Source organism: Leopardus geoffroyi, chromosome A1, assembly GCF_018350155.1.
Source record: "Leopardus geoffroyi isolate Oge1 chromosome A1, O.geoffroyi_Oge1_pat1.0, whole genome shotgun sequence".
Classification (NCBI taxonomy): Eukaryota; Metazoa; Chordata; class Mammalia; order Carnivora; family Felidae; genus Leopardus; species Leopardus geoffroyi.
In genome coordinates this window covers 27,112,618-27,132,961 of record NC_059326.1, presented here as the reverse complement: position 1 = coordinate 27,132,961, position 20,344 = coordinate 27,112,618, and the positions used below count along the sequence as shown (strand labels likewise).

Here is a 20,344-nt window from a genome sequence, read left to right as displayed (position 1 = left end):
ACACTACCTGTAAACTGGGGGTGCCTGGGTGGCTCAGTCAGTTGAGCATCCGGCTCTTGTTTTCGGCCTCATGGGTTTGTGAGTTCAAGCCCTGCAGTGGACTCCAAGCTGACCACAAAGTTTGCTTGGAATTCTCTCTCTCCCTCTTTCCCTCCCCCTCTCCCTGTCCTTTCCCCGCTTGCTTGGCTGGCTCTCACATGTTCACACGCACACACTCTCTCTCTCTCTCAAAATAAATAAACTTAAAAAAAAAATATCTGTTAAACTTAGTGTTATTATTTAGACTTCACAGTTTTGGAAACCAGACTATAGAGAAAGGTACAACATTCAGTCAACAAATATTTACAGAGTATTATGTGGCAGGCTCTGTGTTACGCACTAGGAATATAATGGTATGAAGGCTTAGATCGTATCCCTACCTTCAGGGGGCTTATCATCCATAGGCAAGACTTGGCCTTACCCAAAGGAAAACAAATAGCTAGGGAGGGACCCAGGCAGAAACAGAATCTGAGTCTGACCTCGAAACACAGCACAAAACCTCGGGTCTGACGGAGTTCTGTACCAGGAGCGTTTGGGAGTCCTCTTTGACTCACCTCTTCCCGTCACACGATACATCCCATCAGCCAGCAAATCATGTTGTTACTAGCACACAGTAACTCCAGGATGTGACCGCATCTAACCACCCTGGTCTAAACCACAACCATCCCCCACCTGGGCTATTACACGAGCTCCTAAAGAATCTCCCAGTGTCTGGCCCTTATTTCATTTATTCTCGAGACAGCAGCTGCCTGGGTCTTGCTACACTGTGCAGTCACACCGCATCACCTTTCGAGTCGAGACCCACTCGGGTCTCACGTGGCGTCAGAGAAAGAGCAAAGCCTTACGGTGTGCCGCAGGCCTGACTCAGGGTGGGTCCCGATCACTTCATCTCCTGCCCCCTCACTAGCCCTGCTCACTCTTGTCTGGACGCATGGGCCGCAGTGCTTCCCCTTCCAGCGTGGCCGGTTGCCTTCTCACTTCATGACCTCATTTCCCTCTGCCTGGAACCCGCTTTGCTAGGTATTTGCAAGTTTGCTCCCTCACTTCCTCTGGCCCCGACCCAAGGCTCCGTCTGATCACCATATTTATGATCGCAGCCCTCCCCTAACATTCCCTATTGTCCCTTCCCTGCTTTATTATCCTCTGAAGTACATATCACATCTGACACGTTACATAGTCTATTTATTTATTCTGTATATTGGCTACCTCTCCCAGCTCTTCCTAGCTCCAGATAGTCTCAAATTAGACACTGATAATTAGGCCATCCTTCCCCCTGGGAGCCAAATGACTAGCATAGCGTTCTCTTCTTAAAAATATATGCCCCCCCCCCCAAAAAAAAAAACAAAACTTCATGAAGCAGAGATTTTGTCTATTTTGCTCAGTGCTTTCTCCACATGACCTGTAGTGCTCGGCACGTTGCGGGAGCTAAAAATTTGTTGAATGAATTAATATTTTACTGTATCTCCTATACTCAAGCAGATTGAAAGAGCACCAAAACCCCAAAACACTATTTTCAGAACTGCTAAAAACACATTTGTGGGTGAAAAAAGCCTGGCCGTGTCCCTGAGCCTGCTTCATCCACTCCACCCGCACGGTTCATGAGCAGAAGATACAGCCACTGCCAGGGAACCTTCATCTCTGGAAAGACTTCCAACAGACAAAAGGCAAACGGTAAATTGCAAAAAAGCATGATGCAGCTGTTTTTCATTTTTATTGTAACTTGTTCAAACAAGTTGTTAAGCTGCAGGTGACATGGTGTGCTATGCATAAAATTGTAGGAAAAGGCTTGAGCCCCTTTAAAATACACTATTTAGAATGTGAAACTGTTTTGTTTGCTTGTTTAGGGTTCTAGGAGTAGTTCAATAGGAATTCGGATAGAAACCCCAAGCTGACAAGGAGCTATAGAAGAAAAATGCTTTTCTCTCTCTTACACCAAGGATAGCTCTGCGGTAAGTAAAAACACTATTAGAAAGGGAACACTGTGCTAACCCACTTAAAAGTGTTAGTAGGATCTCAGCTAGGTTTAGGTGTAAATACTCAAGTGTTGGTGAGCTTCCTGAATGCCAGGGAGGCGGGCAGATTTCTGTTGTGACTATGGGACAGTTTGTAACAAGGATAATAAAGTCAAGGTATTGGACCAACTGTGCAAAGTTCCCCTCTTATAAAAAAAAAAAAAAACACCTCTTTTTCCTTATCTTGGAGTTATCAATATATTCTAAATAACTAATCTGTAACTATATATCACTTATTAGTAAAATGTTCTTTATGATCTTCCTTACCAATATTGCTGGTAATAAGTTAATATATCCTCTGGTCACAGAGGGGACTAACGTGTGTATAGCGCTTTAAAATCCCTCAAACCCACCAAACATACTCTTTCATATGATCTGACCAATAATTCTGTAGGGAAGATCATAACTGTGTGCTTGCCACCAGCGAGAGCAGATGTGGTCACTGACATCCTAGTTCACGGACTCAAAAACCTACTGCTCTTGGGGCACCCACAGGGCTCGGTTGGTTAAGCGTCTGACTCAGCTCAGTGACAGTCTCACAGTTCACGAGTTTGAGCCCCACATTGGGCTCTCTCCTGTCAGTCCAGAGCTTGCTTCAAATCCTCTGTCCCTCTCTCTCTCTGCCCCCCCCCATAATAAGCAAACAAACAAACAAACAAACAAAAACCCTACTGCTCTTTCTACCATGTGATGTAGATTCTCATGAAGGATAATCTGGTCTCTTCAAGGATGCATGTTAGGCTTGGGTAGAAATTCAGGTAGAGGCATCTTATAAAAGATCTGCAGTCCTCATCCCTAACTTTGATCTGGCTAAATCCCACCTTGAGCTTAGGGTACTGCATGGGTTTAAGGCCAGCAGCTTCTAAGTCACTGAGCTGAGAACCCTGTAGGCAAAGGCAAGAATAGGAGAGCCTCTGCCTGGCACCTCTGATGCAGAAAGGTAGAGAATAACTCCTTCGTGCGACCCCACCATTACAATATCTTCCTCTGTTCAATGTTCCTGAAAAACTTCATAGAAACATATCCTTTTCATTACCAAAGACACTTCTATAACTGAGTCCTTAATTCAGTACATGAAAACATCATCTTATTTTGAGGGTTGAAAATGGGTAGGAGTATGGTTAGAACGATATACCATTTCTGGTTGAGTACCCTGATAATAGGAATACTGGATTTTAAATAATGCATTTTTTTTTCCTACAAAACTTAAATTATTTCTATTCTATTCAGTGTCACAAATATTTTACCTTCTATGTGAAAAACATTGTGCTCGGTGTCGAAGGATATAAAGATGAAAAAGAGATTATTTCTTACCTCCAGGAATCATCAGTCTAATGAAAAGAATCGAAATCTTTCTAGAATACATTTTACTTGTATCTACCTTCTTTAAAAGGGCATACAGGGGCGCCTGGGTGGCGCAGTCGGTTAAGCGTCCGACTTCAGCCAGGTCACGATCTTGCGGTCCGTGAGTTCGAGCCCCGCGTCGGGCTCTGGGCTGATGGCTCAGAGCCTGGAGCCTGTTTCCGATTCTGTGTCGCCTGGAGCCTGTTTCCGATTCTGTGTCTCCCTCTCTCTCTGCCCCTCCCCCGTTCATGCTCTGTCTCTCTCTGTCCCAAAAATAAATAAACGTTGAAAAAAAAATTAAAAAAATAAATAAATAAAAGGGCATACAGAATATTTCTTTGGTGACTTAGGGTCATCATTATGAACATCAGCCATTGTCCTGGGCCACATGACAGGCACAGTGGTAGTTAGAAAACAATGAGGCATAGAAACTAAGGGCTACTGATCACAGAAGTTAACCAAGAACTTGCCTTCTGCCTTCTTGAATTGGGTAGATGTACAGATGGATGGATGGACAGAACAACAGACACATAGACAGAAATACCCCTGATGTCAATCGACTTCCTTATCTTTTCCTGTTTCTCCCATCTATGTATGAACTAAAGTCCTGCTGTTATGGCAAATGTGCTTTGGGCAAGTATAAAACTGCCTTTAGCAGCCACTGAGGCACAGGTGGCCTACAACCGAGCATCCGCAGAGTCTTCAAAACTGGCTCATTATTTCTTCTTGTCGGGCCTCTTCTCTGTCCCTACTGTCGGTTCCCCACCTCCCTTTATCCCTGGAATTTCCACAAGGTTTGCAACCACCCCTTCTAATCTGTGCCCGGTACTCGGCTATGCCACACTCTCGGTTCTTCTCAACCGACAACGGGCACTGCGGGCCCAGCAGAGTGCTGTCACAGAGCGGGCACTCAGGAAATGCAAGCACCTAGTTCCCATTCACGGGCCAGTCTTTGATCTTTCACTGTGCCCAGTCTCTTTGTCTTTCATATGATCAGGTTGATACGTACAGATACTGCTCCTCTTAGGGCTCAGCAAAGCACGTGGTCACAATCCCTCGCTGTGCATTTGTGCACATCTGTGAACAAAGTTTTCTTTTTTTCTTTAACCCTTGAGTAAGACACGCGCTATGCTTGCAATAACTCATTTGTGGCTGAACAGTTTGACAGCCTAAAAGTGCCTTATTATTTTCATAAATTTCCTCCACCCAGTGGTTCTAATTTAATAAAAGAGTCACTTCTGCGTTATTTATATTTTTATAAATAGTTTGCATTTCCATTATAATGAATACACACTGGGTTTTAGTTATGTTAGTGTGGCTGTGCAATTCACTTTCTAGAAGCAGCATCACCACCCTTCCAATGCTGCTGCTTCTCATCTAATGATGACAAACCTCTAGAGGACATGAAAGCCTAAGGTTCACATCTAAAAGGCAAAGCAATCACAAAGCATGATTATTTTCACCCGTATAACTCTATACTTGCATCTGAAAAAAAAAAAAAGCTCTTATTTATAACATAAACCACATCATGGAATCCTTTTATTTTCATCTCTTTGCAGGCTCTCATTAAAGCTAACACACATAATAGCATTAAAAAGTGATAGCTATTGCATTATTATGGATTAATGTAAGGTGCATTGACACAAATACTAAAAATGACCATTACAAACACAGAAAAACATTACTCCATCACACTCTTAGGGACTTCATTTCTGTAAGATTTTTCCTATCTCCTGTTCATCCAGGGTAGAGCCAGAAAAATTAGAGTCTCTGGCTCAAACATATCTTTACTAATAGGATTGTTTTCTCAGGAATTAACTTTCTATGACGCCCCTAGTTTTGACATTTTACACCCTCTGATAAGTATATGAAAATCCCAGCATTTCACTTTGACCCACTTCAAATTTACATGGCAGAGCTCCAAATGCTGACAACTGCATAGTGCCCATTCTTAGCACATGATATCAACCATCTGCCCTGGCCATCAGGACAGAGTCCAGATATTTCTCCCATGTGATATTATAAAGGCAATGTGCTCTTGACATTTATGTAATTTTTTTTGGTGAAATTTGCAGGTGATAAATAGATTCTAGCTTTCTCAAACTGGGACCTACCTCACATGCATGTGAGTACTTTTCTTGTGCTGTATATCAACTGTATGTGTGTGTGTGTGTGTGTGTGTGTGTGTGTGTGTGTGTGGTGAGCAATTTAACAGAGACTGAATCATGTGAGTGCCCCCAGAAAAGCTAAAGATTCAGTAACGATTCAAACTGTTATGTTTTAAGTTTTTACCAAACATTTATTAAGTGGAACTGGAGGAAAGTTATTTTGTATTAACAAAAGTGTGTATCTATTTACGGTGAGTTAACAGAGTTATTAGTTCATGTACGTGAATGAACATATCACTTTCACATGCTTCAACCTCTTTCATTTCACAACTATTTGGTATCTCATTACTGGACAGAATTAGTTACTTATACTCCCCCGGGGAAGTGATAACTTACACAGATACAGTTACAAAGTTAAAAAATGGATTTCAAAGTTCTTTTGTTTGTTTACTTTCACACTTTTTTTTTTTTTTGTCAAAACATTTTCCAGTTTTCTGTGGTCCTTTTTTCTGTTCAGTTTTCTTTTATGATTTACCAAACAAAATTCTCAGAAATAGAGATTCAAAATAAATGTACAGCATTGTGACTGTAATTAATAATACTGTAATATATATTTGGAAGTAGCTAAGAGAGTATTTCTTAAAAGTTTTCACCACAAGAAAAAAGTTTGTAACGTGTATGGTAATGGATGATAACCAGACTTATTATGGTAATTGTTTTCCAATATATATATACATATCGAATCACTAAGTTGTATTCCTGAAACTCATGTAATGTTGTATGTCAATCATATGTCAATAAAATAAATAAATGTAAAAAAAGAAACCACTCATTTCCAGCAAACGGACCTATATAAACTACTACTCGGTTTAAGAATTTCAAGTATGAACTGCCAAATTCAAGCGATTCTAAATCAGGGTAGTGGTGTGGCTTGCCGTAACACTATGCAAAATATTCAATAGAGAAATTCCTCAGTGCCAAGAACTTTTTGTTATTGTTAGGAAAATATTCATCAGGGATAGTTCAACAATGGCAACAATTCTTATTGGTATCTCGTGCCCACCCCTGTGAGGGGGCTGGAACAAATGTCGTATTATCAATCGCCTAAGTGTTACATGTGGAAACCTGAGTTAGCAGGTGCCATATTTGCCATTGATACTAAGGATACTCCACTGGCATACGGTGGTGCCCGGGGAAGCTGCCATTCCTTAACCCAGCTCTGTCTACCCAGACATGCATGTGCATCCACCAATCCATCAGTGAGGCATCAAGAATTACCATACTTAAGAAGAGTAATCCTTCAGTCTAAGTGTTTAAATGCACGATGCTAAACGTACACTGAAGGATTTGAAGCAAGGAACTTGCAACTATGACTCGGTCACACATCTGGTTCAGCCCTGTCCGGATGTCGGAATGCATCAGTCATTTTGGATTTATTCATAATGAAAGAAATCAAGTCACAACCCATGTGGTCTCAAAGGTCTACTTAGATGATGATGAAGACCTATGATACCCCCTGAAGTATGGCAGACTTTCCAAGCTTATTAAGAATATACGTTTCTGACATTTTAAATACCTTAAGTCAGTGATTTTAGCCCCTTGGGCAAAACAGTGTTGCAGCATGTAATTCAGGTTATTTCCACAGAGCCAGTTCAATCTCAAATCATCATTTCTAATGCATGCTTAGCAATGCTACTTGTGTGAAGTCACTTTGCACAGCAGTGCCAGCAACCACACAATGTGACTTCACCAATTTCTTTGTACAGTGCACAAAACAAGTAAACCTCTCAGCAGTTGGGAGCTTTGGCCAGAGGCCTGGGCTTGCCCCTGGGGGGTACCTCGTTCTTCTTCATGAATTCCAGCAGAGTCATCTTGCTTCTCAGCCTCACGCACTGGCCTCGTAAACAGATTCCCTAAACGATCCCCAAGATTCTGATGTCACATTCGGAGGGGACGCGTGCTTTTCTTTTTTGCCAATTCTGCCATTTTTTAAGTCATTCCTATCCAGTCAATCACTGTCAAGAGCCATCAATGAGTGTTAATGCTCTGTTATTAAAGAATTCTTGGTAACTTGTTTCATGGGGAGAATTGGCCAAGGGCGACCATGGGAAGGCAAGACGAAGAAAACCCATTTCAACTACTCCAAGTTGATTTCTGTGAAACACAGAGAATCAACTGACGTCCCATGCAGGCTCATTTTGAGTAAAGTGGTGCGTATTACAGCCAGAAGGGCAAATGAAGTAAATCTCACAGTGAGCAAACCAGTTAACAGTAGCAGAAAATGTTAGTGGTGCCTGGGTGGCTCAGTTGGTTGAGCATCCGACATCAGCTCAGGTCATGATCTCGTGGTTCAAAAGTTCAAGCCCCGCCTCAGGTTCTGTGCTGAGAGCTCAGAGCCTGGAGCCTGCTTCAGATTCTGTGTCTCCCTTTCTGCCCCTTCCCTGCTCTCTCTCTCCCCCACTCTCTTTCTCTCAAAAATAAATAAACATTAATTAAAAAAAAAAGCAGTAGTAGAAAATGTTAGAAGTGAAAATACAGATGTAACCCAATGGATTACACTCATACTCTTGTAAGTTACTAGTATGAGAGTATGAGAGTATTATATTTAAGGCGTATCGCCCCACACCTGTTAGGAGGGCCATTATAAAACCAAACAAACAGAAGATAGTGAGTGTTACTATAAATGATTGTAAAATGGTGCATCTTCTGAAAAAAACATGATGGACGTTCCTCAAAAGATTAAAAATAGAACTACCATTTGAGACCAAACAATTCCATTTCTCGGTATGCATCCAGAACAACTGAAATCAGGATCTCAGAGAGACATCTGCACACCCGTATTCACAGCGGCATTACTCACAATAGCCAAAAGGTAAAAACAACTATACTTCTAGCCACAGATGAATGGACAGAGAAAATGTGGTGTATACATTCCAGGGAATGTTACCAAGCCATAAAAAAGGAAATCCTGAATCACGCTACGACACGGATAAGACCCGAGGACATAATGCTGAGTGAAATGAACCACTCACAGAAAGACAAATACTCCATGACTCCACTTATATGAGGTATCTACAGTAGTCCAACTCGAAGAAACTTTTGGTGTTTTATATATATACAACCAATATATATATATACATAAACAATAGTCAAAAATACATGCTCAAAATCAGCTCTCTCCTAGGGATGCACAAATATCAAAAGCAGGAGCAACAGGGCACCTTATGCTTTTCTTAGTTTACCCTGAGGGTAACAAGCCCTATCTCTATGATCACTGGAGTAGTGTTCACCGGAAAGCAGCCTGTTCAGAGCCCTATGCCCCCGCACTGCCCCACCGAGCATTTGCACTTAGCTTCACAGCACAGCGAGTGCAATGTCAAAATCACTACGGAAAGACTCTTTACCTTGGTGCGAGGAACCTGGGAAACACTGGACACGGTCAGCTCCTGAGGACAGTTCCCAGAAGAGGCCACAGGTCACAGGTGGGGCGGGCTGCCGGCTGGAACGGCTGTCGCTACGCACAGCATGCCCTAAACCCTGAAACGGAAGAAACCACGTGCGTGTGACCAGGGTGGAACAATTCTGAGTCGTCTCTTTTTGTAGGTTCTTAAATTCCTGCAGGAACATCGCACTTACTGCTTCACCCGTGCTTCTGAAGGCAGGCTGGAAATGGAAGCTGTCTGCCTGTCTCATGTACTCATAAACACTTCCTCAAAGCAGTGTGGTTTCTTCCTCGGCACCTGTGCTCACTTTCTGGCTCTTATTCCTCCACTCGCTCACTGTCCTCGGTTGTGTCACTTGCTTCAAGCAATCCAGGTCCTACATTTCGATTCATGGCTACGTGTCCATCAGCTGTCCCTAGGAACCACTAGACTGGCACATTCCCCTGCACCTTATATGTGGAGGGCAGCTTCTGAGGAGGGGATGCTGGGGACAGGATAGCAGGTGTGGAGCCTCGCTGTACATTTACCAAGTATGGTCTGCAGAACAGCAATGGAGCCATCACATGGAGCGTGCTAAACAAGCAGGATGCTAGACTCTACTCCAGAACTACTGAATCAGAGCCTGCATTTAACAAGATCCCCTCATGAACTGAATGTCGAATGGACATTACAGTTTGAGAAGCTCTGGTGTAAAATCTGAATATATTTGGAGCCAGATTTTAGAATTCAGGGAAGGGGTATCGTTTCCGTAAGTGCAAGGCTACTTCTAGAATAAGGAAATAAATACTATTAATCAAATATTTATTTGTGGGATGCATTACTTACTTTCTTTGAAACAAGAGGAATAAATAAATCCAATTATTTTACGGATAGGGCCTTAAAGCATCATCAATAAGTTTAATAACCTTCCACAGTGAGACTTAAATACATACCCTTTTTCTTTGTATTTTAATGAATCTTTTCATAAGGCATAGTTAAATCGTATTAGTAACAAATAGGCGTGTTATCATAATTTAATAATACTGAGAAATAATTCCCCCCAAAAGGGAAACAGGGCATAAACAGGTGAATTTTACATGAAGTAAAAGGAATCTAAGTGCTAGAACCCTCCATTTCCACATGCCCTTACAGGGACCAGCAACTAACATGCTATTAAAGTCTTTGTTCTTTTTCTTAAAGGCAGACTCAAAAACTATATAACTTTGAACCTCCATAAAACCCAGAACCATCCCTGGCCTAATTAATTATGAAAACTATTTTTAACTTTGGAATATACCACTTTTTAGTTTCTTTCAATATACTAGAAAATACCTCAAATTATATCACAATCATATAGTCTACAAATGAAAATAACTATTGAAGGAGGACCTGGAAATAATTCTGCTCATCGGTAAGAGAAGTTCTTTGTAATAAAAAGATTCATATCTTTCAAAGTTATCATGTAACACCATTAAACTAAACAAATACATGGTTTATTCATATTTCTCTTCCACTCTTCTTTTTCTCCCAAATTAACTAAAAACCTGAATATTGCTGGGGGAAGGGGAATAACTAAAAGAAATACACAAAAATACTTTCTGGGCATTTTTGTTTACTTCCGCTTTATTATTTTCTTCAAGTATTACAAAGTCATATCTACTTGTGCTTCTTTGCGTGTTTTAGAAAATACAAAAGGTAAAACAAAAAAGTTTTAAAAAATACCCAGAAAAAATGAGATAAATTCTGCTAACACTTTAGTGTCTCAAACTATTTAGATATAGATATTTTTTTAGTGTGATTTTGAGGGGCGCCTGGGTGGCGCAGTCGGTTGAGCGTCCGACTTCAGCCAGGTCACGATCTCGCGGTCCGTGAGTTCGAGCCCCACGTCAGGCTCTGGGCTGATGGCTCAGAGCCTGGAGCCTGTTTCCGATTCTGTGTCTCCCTCTCTCTCTGTCCCTCCCCCGTTCATGCTCTGTCTTTCTCTGTCCCCAAAATAAATAAACATTGAAAAAAAAATTAATGTGATTTTGAGTGTGTATATTTGTGTGTATTTGTGTTTACATGAGTTGAAGAGATCTGAAAATTGCTATTTCATCCACCAAACTCCTGGTATAGTTTTCCAGAGAAAGAAAAACAGCCTTGCCTTTTATATTTGGCTACAATGTATTTCTTATGTATCATTATCAGTTAAATGATCTCTCAATGTTGGGAACTTTGTTTCTGATGTTTCATTTTTATAAATAAAGCTATTGTGGAAATGGCTATAGATGTTTCCTCTTACATTTTTCTCATTCCATCCTTAGGATAAATACCTTTAACAGAAATTGTTAAATACTATTTTGAAACATATTACCAGTTTGCTTTCTGAAAAGTTTTATCATTTACAGCAACATCAAAAGACTTCATTAAGAAAAAAAGTATCTGCCATGAAAGTCAAAAAATGTGTTTTTGTTTTTAAAACTGCTTTATTAAAGTAAAATATGGGGGCACCTGGGTGGCTCTGTTAGCTAAGCATCCAACTGTTGATTTCAGCGCCAGTTGTGATCTCACGGTGAGTGAGTTCAAGCCCCACATCAGGCTCTGTGCTGATGGTGCACAGCCTGCACTTGGGATTCTCTCTCTCCTTCTTTCTATGCCCTTCCCCCTGCGCTCTCTGTCTCTCTGTCTCTCTCTCAAAAATAAACTTTAAAAAATAAAGTAAAATATGCATACAGAATAGTGTACAACTTAATGAGCTATCACAAAGCAAACACACCCTTGTACTCCCAACCAAGGTATGGAATATTAGCGGCATGAAAGCCGCCTCATGTCCCTGCCAGTCATTACTCCACCCTTTCTCTTGAAAAGAAACCACCATCCTGACATTTAACACCATGAATTGGTTTTGTAAATTGCTTCTTTAGCTCAATATTAGATGCACAAAATTTATCCATGCTGCTCATTTTATCTACAGTTCACTCACTTTTGTTGGTGGGTAATAATTAATTATGCAACTATACCACAATTTGCCATTCTCTTGTTGAGACGCACTATATCATTTAATGTAGTTTATGTATTTGGGCGCTGCTGTTTTGGTCATACAAAAAAGTAGACTTTTAAGTAAACTTACATGTATTTAACATATATATTAAACCCATCAATCTTTTTCTTTTGTTATTACATTATTGGTGCTATCCTTTAAAAATCTTTTCCTTGGGGTGCCTGGGTGGCTCAGTCGGTTGAGCCTCCGACTTTGGCTCAGGTCATGATTTTGTGGTGCATGGGTTCGAGCCCCATGTTGGGCTCTGTGCTGACAGCTCAGAGCCTGGATCCTGCCTCAAGTTCTGTGTCTCCCTCTTTCTCTCTGCCCCTCATCCACTCATGCTCTCTCTCTCTCTCTCAAGAATGAATAAACATTAAAAAAATTTTTTTAACTTTTCCTACCACAGGATTATGAAATGTTTACCTACATTTTCCTCTAATACTTTTTTCATTGTTTGTATCTTCACTTTACTTGGAATTTACTTGGATGTAAAGAGTTAAGTAGTTGTATGTCTGTTCATCTTCCCTCAATGGGTAGGAAATTTTCCCAAGAGCTTTTATGAAATAACCCATCTTTTCCCCCTGCTGTCATAAAATGCTTCCTTTATTATATACTAAATTCCCAAATATATACTTGAGTCTCTTTCTGGATGTTCTCTTATGTTTTTAAAACATGCTAATATATTCTTCAATTGGTCATGTAAGTACAAAGTATAAAATTCAAGAGGAAAAACAGCGTATAAAGATAGTAAATAAGGCTTCTTTCACACCTGCCCACCAGACACATAGCTACTCTTCTCAAGTTCGACCATGGCTTTGAGTCATTTGTCTACCATTCCAAAAGTAATCTGTGCCTATAAAAAAAGTAAATATACACTCCTGGGTATATTAACATGTCTTTAAAATAGCATACCAAAGCACAGTTCTAGAGTTTGCATTTTCATATAAATCAATTCATCCGTGCTATCTCATCCTTTGTAATATCTGCATTATATGAATTTATTTAAAACCTAGACCTCCTGATGAACTAAAACACTGTGTGTCATCTTTTGCTATTATCGGTAAACCTGAAATGAGTATCTATGGGTAAATCTCAGAAGTACAATTCAGGATGGAAGCATATATGTATTTTTTAAACTACACACTTTGCAGGGTGCCTGGGTGTCTCAGTTGGTTAAGCATCTGACTCTTGATTTCAGCTCAGGTCATGATCTCATGGTTTGTGAGATCTCATGGTTTGTCCCTTGTTGGGCTCTGTAATGACAGCACGGAGCCTGCTTGTGATTCTCTACCTCTCTCTCTCTCTCTCTGCCCCTCCCCTGCTCTCTTTCTCAAAATAAAATAAATAAACATTAAAAAAACTATTTATTTTGAAATAATTACAGATATATGTTGTTGTAAGAAATAACACAGATATACCCTGTGTCACTCACCTAGTTTCCCCCAAGTGGTACCATTTTACAAAACTACAGTACATTATTACAACCAAGATATTGACTCTGATACAGCTGACATACCGAATATTTCCATCGCAAGAATCCTTCCTGTTGCCCTTGTGTAGCCATACCCACTTATCTCTTTCCCCTATCCCCTTCTTAACCCCTGGGGACCACCAGTCTATTCTCCATTCCTATAATCTTGTCATTTAAAGAATGTTACATAAACGGAATGATGCAGAATGTAACTTGTTGGGATTGGCATTTTTCACTCAGCATAGTGCTCTGGGGATTCATCAAGGTTGTTGCCTGTATCGACAGTTCATTTCTTTTTATTGCTGAGTACTATTCCATGGTATGGATGTATTATAGTTTGTTTAACTATACACTGAAGGACATTTGGGCTGCTTCCAAGTTTTTGGCTATTACAGATAAACATGCTATAAACATTTATGTACAGGTTTTTGTGATCATAAATCTTCATTTTTCTGGGATAAATGGCCAGTAATTCAATTCACGGTTTGAATGGCAGTTGCAGGCTTCGTTGTTTAAGAAATTGCCAGATTGTTTTCCCAAAGTGGCTGTGCCATTTTACATTCCTACCAGCAATGTGTAAGTAGTTCAGTTTTCCTGCATCTTTGGCAGCATCCGATGTTGCCACTGGTTTTTATTTTTGCTATTCTGATAGGTTTTTAGTAAGATGTCATCAAGATTCTAATTTGCATTTCCAAAATGACTAACGATGTCCAACATCTTTTCACATACTTATTGACCATCTATGTATACTCTTTGGTAAAATGTCTCTTCATGTATTTTGCCCATTTTCTAATTGGATTCTTTTTTTGTTATTGATTTCTTAAAGTTCTTTATATATTCTATGGTACTAGACTTTTCTAAGTGGTTTGCAAATATTTCTATTTTCATCTCTCAACACTCTTTCAAAGTATAAAAAAAAAAAAAAAAAGCTAATAATTAAGTCCATTTGATTGATCTTTCTATGAATCATGTTTTTGTTGCCAAGTCTAAGAACTCTTTGTCTATTCCTAAATCCTCCAAATTTTCTGTTTTATTCTAACACTTTTATAGTTTGAAGTCCATGACCCATTTTGAGTTAATTTTTACATAATGCATGAGACTGAAATTGAGGTCCATCTTTTCCCTATGAATGTCCAATTGCTCCAGCACGATTTGTTAGAAGGGCGTCTGTCTCCATTGAAACGCATTTGAACCTCTGTCAAAAGTCAGTTGTGCACATTTGTGTGGATCTTCATCTGGGTTCTCTGTCCTCTTCCACCAATCTATCTATCCCTCCACCAATACTACAGTCTTGATTATAGCGGCCATAAGAATTGGGTAGACTGATTCCTCCCATTTTGCTTTCTTCCAAATTCATTGTTTTATTTTTAATATTTTAGTTTAGTTAATAAACAGTGCAATATTGGTTTCAGAAGTAGAATTCACTGATTCATCACTTGCACACAACACCTAGTACTCATCACAAGTGCTCCCCTTAACTCCCATCACCCATCTGGCCCATCTCCCACCCACCTCCCTCTATGTACCCTCAGTTTTCAAAATTCTTCAACTATTCTAGTTCTTTGCTTTTCCGTATAAAAATTAGAATAATATTATCAATATCCACATATGTCTTCCTTGGGATTTTGATAGGAATTACTATCAAAACTTTCTCTATCTCCTTCGGGAGAATAGACATCTTCCACTCCATGAACATGACATGTCTTTCCCTTTATTTAGACCTTTTGTTCTTTCATGTGTACTGTGCAGTTTTCAGCATACAAATCTTGTACATGTTTTGTTAGATTTATAACTAATTATTTCTTTTTTGAGCAATTATCATATTTTAAAATATCTGTGTTAATATGTTCTGATTTTTTTTTTAATTTTTTTTCAACGTTTATTTATTTTTGGGACAGAGAGAGACAGAGCATGAATGGGGGAGGGGCAGAGAGAGAGGGAGACACAGAATCGGAAACAGGCTCCAGGCTCTGAGCCATCAGCCCAGAGCCCGACGCGGGGCTCAAACTCACGGACCGCGAGATCGTGACCTGGCTGAAGTCGGACGCTTAACCGACTGCGCCACCCAGGCGCCCCAATATGTTCTGATATTTTTATATTGAGCTTATATTCTGTGACCTTGCTGAACTTGACTTATTAGTTCTGGGATTTATTTTATTTTTTAACAAATTCTTCAATATTTTCTATGTACACAATCATACCATCCACAAATAAAGATATTTATATTCTTTCCTTCCTTCCCAGTATCAGTGCCTTTTTCCCTTTTCCTTGCCTTACACTGTTACATAAGAGTGCTAAAAGCAGATATTCTTGCCTTGCTCCCAACCTTAAAAAGAATGCATTAAATCCTTCACCTTTAACTATGATATCTATAGCATTTTTTGAAGATTACCATATATCAAATTGAATAAATCTCTCCTAGTCCTGATTTTTTATGAAAGTTTCTTGTGAATAGGTGTTGAATTTTGTCAAATGCTTTTTCTGTATCAATTGATATGGTCATGGGTCTCCTCTTCTCTAACCTGTTCATACAGTGGATCACATAGGTTGATTTTCAAATACTGAACCAGCCTTTCATCCATGGAACACATCCCCCTCGGTCATGCTTTATAGTTCTTTTTATATATTGATGAATTTTATTTGCTACTAACTTGTTAAGTATTTTTGCATCTCTTTAAGAGATATTGGTATGTCTTTTTCTTTTTTGTATTGTTTTTGTCTGCTTTTAGTATTAGGGTAATACTAACTTGATGTAATGAATTGAGAAGACTTTCCTTCTATTTTCTGGAAAAGACTGTGCAGGATTGGTATTAATTATTTTTTAAGTGTGTAATAGAAATCTCCAATGAAACCAACTGGACCTGGATATTTCACTTGGGGAAGATTTTAAATCATGAATCCCATTTCCTTAATAGTTACAGGGATATTCAAATTATCTACACTGTATTGGGTGAGTTGTAATAGTCTGTGCTTTTCAAGGAATTCATTTATTCCATCTAAGTTGTCAAATTCATGTGGGTAAAACTGTTCATATTACCTTTATTCCTTTTCGATGTCTGCAGGATCTGCAGTGATACCTGCTGTTTGATTCTGGATATTGGTAATTGGCATTTTTCTCTTTTCTCAGTCTTGCTAGAGGTTTGTCAATTTTATTGATCTTTTCGAAGAACCAGTTCTTCGTTCCACTGATTTTCTCTGTTCTCCTGTTTTCAATTTAATTGACATCTGATTTTATTTTTCTTATTTTCTTTCTTCTGTTTGCTTTGGGCTTACTTTGCTATTCTTTTTCTAGGCTCTTGATGTGCGAACTTAGATTATCGGTTTAAGACATTTCCTCATGTTTAATAATATTAAATTAGTCCTATACATTTCCCTCTCACAACTGCCTTGGCTACTGCCCACAAATTTTGTTATGTTGTACTTTCAAGTTCATTTAGTTCAATGTATTTTTTTAAATTTCCCTTGACATTTCTTCTTTGACTCATGGATTATTTAGAAACGTGTTTAATTTCAAAGCATTGGATCATATTATCTATTATTGACTTCTAGTTTTATTTTATTGGTTGGAGTCAGAGAATATACTCTATAGGGCATCAAATCTATTAAAATTTTAAGATTGTTTTATGATGCAGTATGTGGTCTTTCTTGGTATATGTTCATGGGCCTGTGAAAAGAATGTATATTTTGTGCTGCTTAGTGGAATGTTTTATGAATGTTAATTAGATCCTGCTGGTTGATGGTGCTATGAATTATTCCATATCCTCACTAATTTTATGTGTAATTGTCTTGTCAGTTGTGGAGAAAGGGGCGTTGAAGTGTTCACCTATAATTATGGATTTGTCCATTTCTCCCTTCAGTCCTATCAGTTTTTACTTCACATATTTTTTGTAGGACTGTTGTTTGGTGTTTTACAGTTAGGATTGCATGTTTTCTTGGCGGATTGATCCTTTTATCTGTATATAATGTCCAGCTCTGTCTCTGGCAATTTCTTTTTCTATATCATCTAATGATATAATCGTGAATTCCTTTGATTAATGTTTGCATAATATATATGTAATCGTATGATTTTATTTTTTTTAAGATTTTATTTTTAAACAATCTCTACACCCAATATGGGGCTTGAACTCACAACCCTGAGATCAAGAGTCACGTGCTCCACCAACTGAGCCAGCCAGGTGATCCTATAATTGCATGATTTTATATATGTTCCTATACTTGTTACTTTCAACGTGCCTATATTGTTATATTTGAAATGAGTTCCTTATAGATAGCATATAGTTGGTTCGTGTTTTTTGTAATCCACCCTGACAATTGATGTCTCTCATTTGATGTTTTTAGATTATCTGCATTAATGTAATTATCGATGGGTGAAGGCTTAAGTCTGCCATCTTATTTTTTATTTTCTGTTTTTTCTATTTTTCATTTGTTTTTTCTTGTGTTTCAAGTGGATTAGATGACATTGTAGAATTCCATTTTGATGTATCTAGTGTTTTGGAATGTATCTCTTTATTTTTTAAAAAGTTTTTAATGTTTATTTTTGAGGGGGGGTGCACAAGCCAGGGAGGGGCAGAGAGAGAGGAGGACACAGAATCCAAGGCAGGCTCCAGGCTCTGAGCTGTCAGCACAGAGCTGTGGGGCTCAAACTCTCGAGCTGTGAGATCATGACCTGAGCCGAACTCAGATGCTTAACCGACGGAGCCACCCAGACGCCCCGAAATATATCTCTTTAGTATAATTTTTCAGTGGCTGCTCTGGGTATTACATATAACATAATTTGTCTATTGGTGGCATCTTTTTACCAGTTCAAGTGAAGTATAGGAAACTTACCTACCTTTTATGTCCCTTTTCCTTCTCTATTTACAAGAAGAAGGAAAGTCTCACAAGAAGGAAAGTCTAATGTATTTACCCATACTTTTGCTTACCATGTTTTCTTGCCTTGATTTCCCAAAGCCACCCCCCCCCCCTTCTTTTTTTGTTTTTGTTTTGTTTCCCTTCTGTTCAGAGAACGTTCTCAAGCTACTTTACTGGGGGAAGGTCTGCTAATATCTGGTATATGTGCTGCCGAAGCGAGCACAGGTCTGCTAATATCTGGATCTTATTTAAACCTTCTATTTTAAATGGCCTTCTCTGACACTGATCTCAGAGGGGAAAGGAGGATAATACCTCAGTATTGCTCCATTGACATGCAAATGGGAGTTTCTCATTACTGCTGGTTACAGTTATGGGTTCTGTCTCTGAATAAGGTCTCCTAAGACACTGAGCTGGGGTTAGTAGCTTCATTACCACTGGGCAACGGCGAGTCTCTGCAAGGCCTCTTCTGTCACAATCCAAGCAGGAAGACGGAGGGATGCCTAACTTTTTTTCCAGGTGGAGATGGAAATCTAGATTCCCCAAGTGATCGCCACTGACACTGCAATGGGAAAAAGGAGCAACTTATTACTGGCCAGTGGGGCTGAAAGTCCTGGCTCCTTTTTTGGTTTCTGACTGCATTTCATTAGGAGTATTGTTATAGCCTGTAGTGGATAAAAGTCTAGGTTCCCCACTCTGCTTTTCCTGGCATGGGTGGTGGTGGGGCTAGTTTTTTTTTTTGTTTTGTCTTGTCTTGTTTTTCTATAATGTTTGGTGGAGTAAAGAGGTTACTGAGTAAAAGTGTTCTATTTTACCGGCTATTCCTTTCCTATCTTTCTGGATAAAAAGAGTAGACTTCCTTGGGATTTCTTTTTCTGTTTGTAGCCATTGGCATCCCGTGTTGCTGGCCTCTTAATTACTCGGTCTTGGATACATGAAGCCAGAAGAAAATTTAGAGAACTCCCCACTGGACCATTCCTCTGGTCCTGATGTCCTCAATCAGTCTTTCTTCTTGTCTCCACCTTTCAGAACCTTGTGTTTATTCTATGTATAACGTCCATGGTTTTCAGTTGAACTTAATGAGAGGAACGGGAGAAAGTACTTCTACTCCAATACCCAGAAGTCTACATTTTTAGTTTAGATTATCATTGGTGATTATCTAATTGCCTTCTATAGATGTACCGATTGACATTCCCATAGAGTTGGTCTTGTTTTCTGCTATTGATCTTCATGGTAGAAATTGCTCTGTCATCTATCTGTCTTTGCCCTCACATCTAATGTGTCCAGGTTATAGGGGTTTCACGCCTGCCATTGTAGAGTCAACTTAAGCATTTCTGGTAGGAAATTCTTCTTAATGGGTGGAAAGGACGTAGGGACTGCCATTCAGAAGTAAGCTTTCCACAGACGTTCTCCTTCTTTCATTTGCCTGCCTCCTACTCAGCACCGTTCACCTGACTTGAAGACTGTTAGTGAACCTTTTCTAAGCCTACTCCACCTACAGAAAAAAAGAAAACACCGCACAGAGTCGTGAGGAGGGAAATTTTATTCCAATTTCTCGTATCTCATTTTCATTTATTTGAAATCAGGCTATATTTGACAAAACTTCCTTGATGCTTGTGGTATTTTATTGGGATAATTCTTTTGTCTCTCCGTTCTCTCCCACCCTCTGTGTATGCTTCTCATTGTCCATTTTTATCAGCATTTTAAGAGTGTGTGTATGCAAACTGCTGTCTTTCAGAGATGCCTCAGGTGTATACCTTTTATAAATACCTTATTTTCAGAGGCAGAAGGTACCAGTAAGAAAACTGGGGATGGACAACGGCAGTTTTGTTGGAGGAGTATCCAGTGTCACTCGTTTAGCCCTTACACTTGATTATACCACCTCTTTGTTTTCCAGACTTTTGTGTCTTGTAAGTCCTTAAATGCTACTTTCAACACTAGTATGAACAGTATATTCCAAGATGAAGAAGGCGGCAATACCGTGTGGAAGCCTTATCATTTAAAACAGGAATACAATTAAAACACCTTCACTCAGTTAAAGCTTATTGCCATTAATACATTGTCCGCCAAATGCATTT

At 39.3% G+C, this 20,344-nt stretch overlaps 1 protein-coding gene across 11 annotated transcripts in view; it reads right to left on the bottom strand.

Annotated features, from left to right (window-relative positions):
* The window catches only part of ENOX1 (ecto-NOX disulfide-thiol exchanger 1), a 557,584-nt gene that overhangs the window by 382,337 nt on the left and 154,903 nt on the right, over positions 1-20,344 (bottom strand). For 9 of the 11 annotated variants that reach the window (XM_045477335.1, XM_045477409.1, XM_045477389.1 and 6 more), the window contains one exon: positions 8,908-9,040. The exons of the other annotated variants lie outside the window; for them this stretch is intronic. The gene's annotated coding sequence lies outside the window, so the exon portion shown is untranslated. The remainder of the gene's footprint in view (positions 1-8,907; positions 9,041-20,344) is intronic. 11 annotated transcript variants of the gene reach the window in all.